Raw genomic sequence first — 7159 nt, forward strand, 5'->3', positions numbered from 1 at the left:
ACGTGAGGCATTATGGATGCAATAAACGAAATGAAGAACCCTGTGAAAGAAACGGGCTACAAAGTATGTTCATACACGTGCAGCTAAAGGCATTTAACTATGTGGGAGACATTTTTGAACATTTATTGCGAATGTATTGTGAAATTTTTTGTACACTGTACAACTTCCTTAACACTGAGCTTTGTTTTCTGTTTCGGCTTAGCATGAGCTCACGTGTGTTATGGTATTAATAAAAGCAGATTATTTGACATTCATAGTTTCAGTTAACGTTATTACCATCATTTTTTCCAAAATTAAATTCTCTACAACTTCTGTTGAGAACTTTGTGCAGCTGTCTGGAACTTAAACTGGGCCGAGTAGTTAATAAATCAAAAATTTTACGAAATTACTTCTTTGGTTCTCTGGATGTTCTGGGGAGAACTACCACAAATAAACGTTTGGGACATATTTTATTAGATTCACTATACCAATGGGAGCCTGGCTTATGGCTCAGCATCCCCATCTGCGTTACGGGTGCTGGACCCGATTCTCCACAGCGGGATACGCCTTGCCACTGGTGCTTTCCGCACCAGCCCTGTGGACAGCGTACTAGTGGAGGCAGGTGTACCTCCACTGCGGTTCCGACGCCAACGTTTGCTGGCCGCTTATGCTGCCCATGTACTAAGCTCGCCCGGGCATCCAAACTATCGCCTCCTGTTCCCGCGGTCGGTCGTCCGTATGCCAGAACGTCGGCCGCGGTCTGGTTGTACAATAGCGGTCCGTGTCAAAGAGCTTCTCTCTGGGCTCCAGGGTTTCACTGTTCCACCTCCTTTCCGGGCTACTTTGCATACACCCCCATGGTGTGTTCGTCGCCCTAGCCTTCGGCTCGACTTGGCACAGGGCCCTAAGGACTCAGTCCCTCCTGAGGCCTTCCGCCGCCGCTTTTATTCCATCCTGGCCACGTATCAGGGCTCTGGTGTTGTTTACACTGACGGTTCGATGGTTGCTGGTCGTGTCGGATATGCGCTCACTCTAGGGGACCATTCCGAACAACATTCCTTGCCGGATGGCTGCAGCGTTTACACTGCTGAACTGGTCGCCATCCTTCGTGCCCTAGAGTATATCCGCTCCTGCTCAGGTGAGTCCTTCGTTATCTGTAGCGATTCCCTGAGCGGTTTACGAGCTCTCGACCAGTGTTTCCCTCGTTCTCGTCTGGTGATGGCTATCCACGAGTCTCTGCATACTCTCGCCTGTTGCGGCCGCTCTGTGGTCTTTGTGTGGACCCCCGGTCATGTCGGTATCCCGGGTAACGAACATGTTGACCGCCTGGCGAAAGAGGCCACCAGTCAGCCATCTCTGGACGTTGGCCTCCCAGAGACTGATTTGCGGGCAGTCTTCCGCCGCAAAATCTTGGCGCTATGGGACGCTGAATGGCGGGAACTGACAACGCGCAATAAACTCCGTGCTGTCAAGGAGACGACGGCTGTGTGGCGGTCATCCCTGCGAGCCACTCGCAGGGACTCAGTAGTTCTTTGCCGGCTCCGCATTGGCCACTCCCGGCTGACACACAGTTATCTACTGCGCCGGGAGGACCCTCCTCTATGTCGCTGTGGGGCAGCTTTGACAGTGGCCCACATTTTGCTGGCCTGCCCCCTTTTAGCTGTGGTCCGGCAGACATTTGCGCTGCCTGCTACGCTCCCTGCCCTTTTAACAGACGACTCCACTATGGCTGACTCAGTTTTACGTTTTATTCGGGCAGGGGGATTTTATCGTTTACTCTGAGTGTTTCTGTTTTCTTTTAATGATTTGTGTTGATTCTGGCCTTTGGCCTATGGTTTTACACTGATTTTTTAATGTGTTTCTCAGTGGTTGGCCTTTCCTTTTTATGTCTATGGTCGGCCAACCACCGTCACACTCTGTGTGGTTTTAGTTTGTTTTGTCTTGTCTTTGTCTCAGTATCTCTTGTTCTGTGTCGTCTGTGATCTCTTCTGTTCCTTGTTTTTATTCTCTGTGGGTGTTCTTTGTCTTTGGAAAAAGGGACCGATGACCATGGCAGTCTGGTCCCTTTAATCCCCCAAACCAACCAACCAACCAACCAACCAAAATAACTGGGAATCGTGCTTCAACCTCGTACAATTTTGCGATGGCTTCATATTACTGAAGTTGCTGAATTTCGGGCAAAATATTAATCATAACTCCGTAACTAAACATTTTCAGACTTATGTTTATACGAAAATTTTTCTTTTGTTTTACTTTTAGAACAACATACTAAAATATTTGTGTATCTTCGTAAATCACCCCATAGATATCGAGCCACGCCCTCCGCTTCGCTCCACCCAGTTACTTCCGTCTCGTTTGCTCAGTATGTCTGTACCACTCTCACAAGAAGCAATTATTCAAAAAAGTCTTAATCGCATTTATCATCATCATCATCCCCCGCCAACCGGTTTCAACCCGACGTAGGAGTCATCTTCTGGGCGTTTATACCATTTGTCGACTGCTGGCGGTTTCACTCCTGTTTACATAACGGCAGGAAACGATAGACTGTTTTTGAATAATTGATTAATCATACTAATCGCTGCTTCATCTCCACAACCATGTTGTCCAAAAAACTAAAGAGTTGGTAACTCCTTTCATAGGAGCACTGAGGCTGTCCGCTTTCAAACCAGTACAGAAGTAGACGTTTTTTCAGGTAAGATATTTTTTTAACCTTCATTTAAGTGTTCAAATTTACATTTACAAGTTATTTACAATTCGTCTCATCTGAAAACTTAATTGTGTAAAGAAAGTAACTTATACGCATCCGCAAGAAATCTATGAAAACTTCTCAATTTGAATGAAGTTTCATGTGGATGCTATATACAAGCTTGGCGACTATTTATTGTCAGTCTCTACACGAGTACTTCAACTGAAGGATTTTGGCCATTATCTGATGGAGTCTTAAGGGGGTCATATGTGGAGTGACCTAGCCATTTGACATAACGTTTTCTATCCTCGTTTCTGCATAACTCATCGTCATCTCTGGACAGGTTTGATACGTGTCCTACTCGGGGAGAGGGGTGGCGGCGTGTATAAGCCTGAATTAAAAGAGAACTTCTGTTAATTCAGAAGTAGACTCCATGATGTGAGCTGTACACAAGATCTATATATAACACCGGGTGGGAAGTGTTCTATAGGGAATATTTTGCATCTTAGTGTGTGTCTTGTCACACTGAATAATTTTTTTTTTCTATATAAATGGGGAGCCCCAACTGAAGCAGCTCAACAACGGAAGCAATCCTAATCTGTTTAAAAAGTAGTAAGCCAGCAGGGACTACTTTGTATAACAGGGCTGGATGCAAATATTTTAGTACTAGATATGGAGAAAAAATTGTATGGAGCTTAGTAAAAAATTTAAGATTCTTTTCGCAGGTAAAAAATCGGAATTTACTGTTGCGATGTTCAATTTCTTGAAGACATACGTTGAGATACATGTATTAGAGAAAATGAAAAATAATTTAGTAGAATTTATTTTCATTGCTCTTACTCGGCACTGCGCTGGCACTCAGGTGAGCTGAATGCTCCCGCTTACTAGTGATATATAAAAAATACTTGGTCAATGTTATAATTTAATGGTTGAATAAATTTTTTTGATAATTTTAAAATCATCACAGAACATGCTCATATCTACCATATACAGGGTGTAAACGGTATAAGGCGCCAAAATTATTCAGATGGCACATCTCGCAATGGTTGACAAGAAAGTCTAGTAACATGTTTGCGTATTTCCTACGGTTGTCCCAGGAAAAAACAGTTCGTCTCAGAATAATGGTTTTGGAAAGGTAGATACTTGGCCGTGCACGTACGTAAGCAAACGGTTCCTGTTACTGCCTGCTGTGCGTATTGACATCGCGAGCGTAAATCGTAAACACATCGGCAACTGCGGCCTGAGTGACTGCGTCATTGTAATACACCGAGCGACGACAGTAGGCGAGTGACCTGTGCAGATGGTATTGCAACTCTGTTAACTGTTAGTATGGAAAGGAGATTTACTACAGCTGAACTATGCGATATGCGTTTAATTTATGGAGAGGCAAAAGGTGTTGCGAGGGCAACTGTACGAATTTATCGAGAACGCTTCCTACAACGGCGACTTCCTGCACGAAAGCCATTTGCTGCTGTGCACCAAAGGTTTGTGTCATTGTAATTGTCTACTTGTATGCGGTTTATTATGCATTTACATCTTAATAAAGTACAATAGTTACCTGCAGCTTTGTAAATTTTCGTCCGTATGCGAAACTTATCTTCTGTTCTGATATGCTTTCCGTTTTTGTTACATCATGTCAGAATACAACTGACCAGTACATATTTTATATCCTTAGATTGAGAGGTACTGGCTCTTTACTGCCCCGCGCAGAAGGCAGAGGCCCACAACGCGCCGATCGTACATTGGAAGCTGAGGAAAGAATTCTGGACCGCATCCAGAAGGATCCTTCTCAGAGTACTGGAAGCATCGCCCGCCACGTGGGTATATCGCACACTGTCGCTCATCGCACTTTGCAAGAGGAGCGTCTGCGGCCTTACCACATTCAACGCGCACAAGCATTGGAAGAACAAGATTTCCCTCCACGACGTGAATATTCAGAGTGGTTTTTGTTACGTGCGCAGCATGATTTTGTCAACAAAATACTCGTCACAGATGAAGCGTATTTCACTCGCGACGGAGTAACTAATTTCCATAACATGAACACGTTGAGTGTACACAATCCTCGCCACGTAGTGACAACACATTTTCTGCGACGATTTTCCGTGAATGTGTGGGCGGGTATGCTCGATAAGTACATAGGGCGCTATGTTTTACCTGCACGTTTGTCTGGTAACTATTACCGAACGTTTCTAGAGGAAACATTGTTACCAACGTTGTTAGAAGACATTCCGTTAGGCATACGTCATAACACGTGGTTCCGCCACGATGGTGCTCCACCCCACATTGGTCACAGAGTACGCAGATTTTTCGATAGTCTATTTCCAGGACGATGGATCGGGCGTTCGGGTCCACGTCTATGGCCAGCACGCAGCCCTGATTTAAATCCACTGGATTTTTACTTTTGGGGACACATGAAGGAACTTGTTCATGCTGAGCCAGTAAATGTGGACGAAATGACGCAGATGAATTTAGATGCTGCCAATACCGTAAAGGCCAATGTGCATGTGTGTGAATGAGTGCGACGAAACTGGGTTTGCCGTAATGAAGCATGTGTAGAAGCGAATGGTGGTCATTTCGAACATTTATTGTAGTGTTGGTTTAAGAGGAAATGAAGTAATGGGTTTTCTTTTCGTTACTATGTTGTACGGAAGGAAAATGTCAATTTAGTATTCGTTACGGCATTGCCGTAAAAAGGTGAAACAGTTGATTGTAATTAATGCACAACTATCTACTTGGTGATTGAATTTGTACTAATGGAAATACATTGCGTTTGATATTAGCTTGCCATTACTACTACGACCTTCGTTATCGACTTGAGAAGCATACTGGTTGTATTCAGTTCACGTAAAGCGAATTGCACATTCTTGACAACCCAAAAACCGTTTACATTCCTTTTTTCGGTACCACCTGATTATCAAACCACGTCGTTGTACACATCTAATGATTTCAATCCTCTGGTCGGCTCGTTGCCTTTCTCTGGCCGCCCCGTCATTGTAGGCAATAATCTCGGTACGCCGTGTACTGTCTGTTGACTACATAAACAGAAATGCGTGTACTATCTATCCTACGAACATTAGGTTTTAATAATACAAAAATAAAGTACATGATACAAGAAAATGTCATTAGACTTTTTGTCAAGCACACCGAGATGTACCACCTGTATAATTTTGGCGCCTTATACTGTTTACATCCTGTATATAATAGGTGAACTCTTGGATTGATGCGCCTTTGTGACAGGTCTTTCTGTTGACTAAAATTTGTGTTTTTTGCCACTGTGTGGGGGGGCGAGAGATGTAGTTCATTATCTTCATGGGCCATGAAGAGACAGTGGCAGGGATCGTGTGGCTGGCAGTCGTGGCTCTGACTGAGGTGGCTGGCGGAACGCCCGTGCCTCCATGGAGTCTTCCAGCGGCAGGCAGTGTCCTGCTGTGAACGGATCACGGTGCCTTGTTCCCAGTGACAGCCGCACGGCTCTTTTTTTTTTACAACTTTTAGCCTTTGTCGCACAGCGAGCTGGCGCTTCTGAAACTTTCCTGTCAAGAGAGAAACTGACTGCAGGTATTCATGGGCTGGCTTTCAGTGGGCACTTAAGAGAATTCTCTGCTAAGCCTGTAAAAGCGTCTCTTCTGCATATGAAGTCGATCCGCGTTTTTACGTGCCCAGCAACGAATCTCCAGCACAACCAGTGGATTTCCTCGTTACACTTATGGTTCCCACGCAACCCAATATCCCTGCTCACTGAAAATATGCGTCACGATTGGGAATCACAGGATGACGTCATAAGACGTACAAGGGGAGTCCATAGTTTTTGGAATGAATTGGTGATTTTTGGCCCATCTCCTGGAGGGAGACAGTACCTGGTATTTTATTTATGCGACTGGCATGGAGAAATTCTGCAGCATGCGATTGGTAGGTAGAATTTTCTGAAGTGCTCCATGTGGAACATTTTTTTTTTTTTTCTTCGAGGATGCAGTTCCGAGAGAGATTTGCAGAGCTGGTTCGGCGACGGCAGAGCGAAGATCGTGGTTCTCGCCCAGGGGCAGCCATCGAGAACACAGTCAGACATTCGCACCTGCGGTCTTCACTCTGATCGCGGCGGTTGCGAGCCCGATTAACAGCTGTGGGTTGGTAAGCATCGTTGCACCACCACGTTATGAAACTTACAGGTTGCTTTACACCATGCTCAGTGTATTATTTCGACCCACGGGAGCAGGGCAATTAATGAAAGAGGCACACCTTGGTAGTTTAGGGGCACACGATCACTATCACTTAAGATGCAATCAGATATCGTTAATGTTGGTACAAGGGAACCTCCCCATCGCACCCCCCTCAGATTTAGTTATAAGTCGGCACAGTGGATAGGCCTTGAAAAACTGAACACAGATCAGTCGAGAAAACAGGAAGAAGTTGTATGGAACTATGAAAAAAAATTTGTAAAATATACAAACTGAGTAGTCCATCCGAAGATTGGCAACATCAAGGACAGTTGGAGTC

This window comes from Schistocerca piceifrons, chromosome 6, assembly GCF_021461385.2.
Source record: "Schistocerca piceifrons isolate TAMUIC-IGC-003096 chromosome 6, iqSchPice1.1, whole genome shotgun sequence".
NCBI lineage: Eukaryota > Metazoa > Arthropoda > Insecta > Orthoptera > Acrididae > Schistocerca > Schistocerca piceifrons.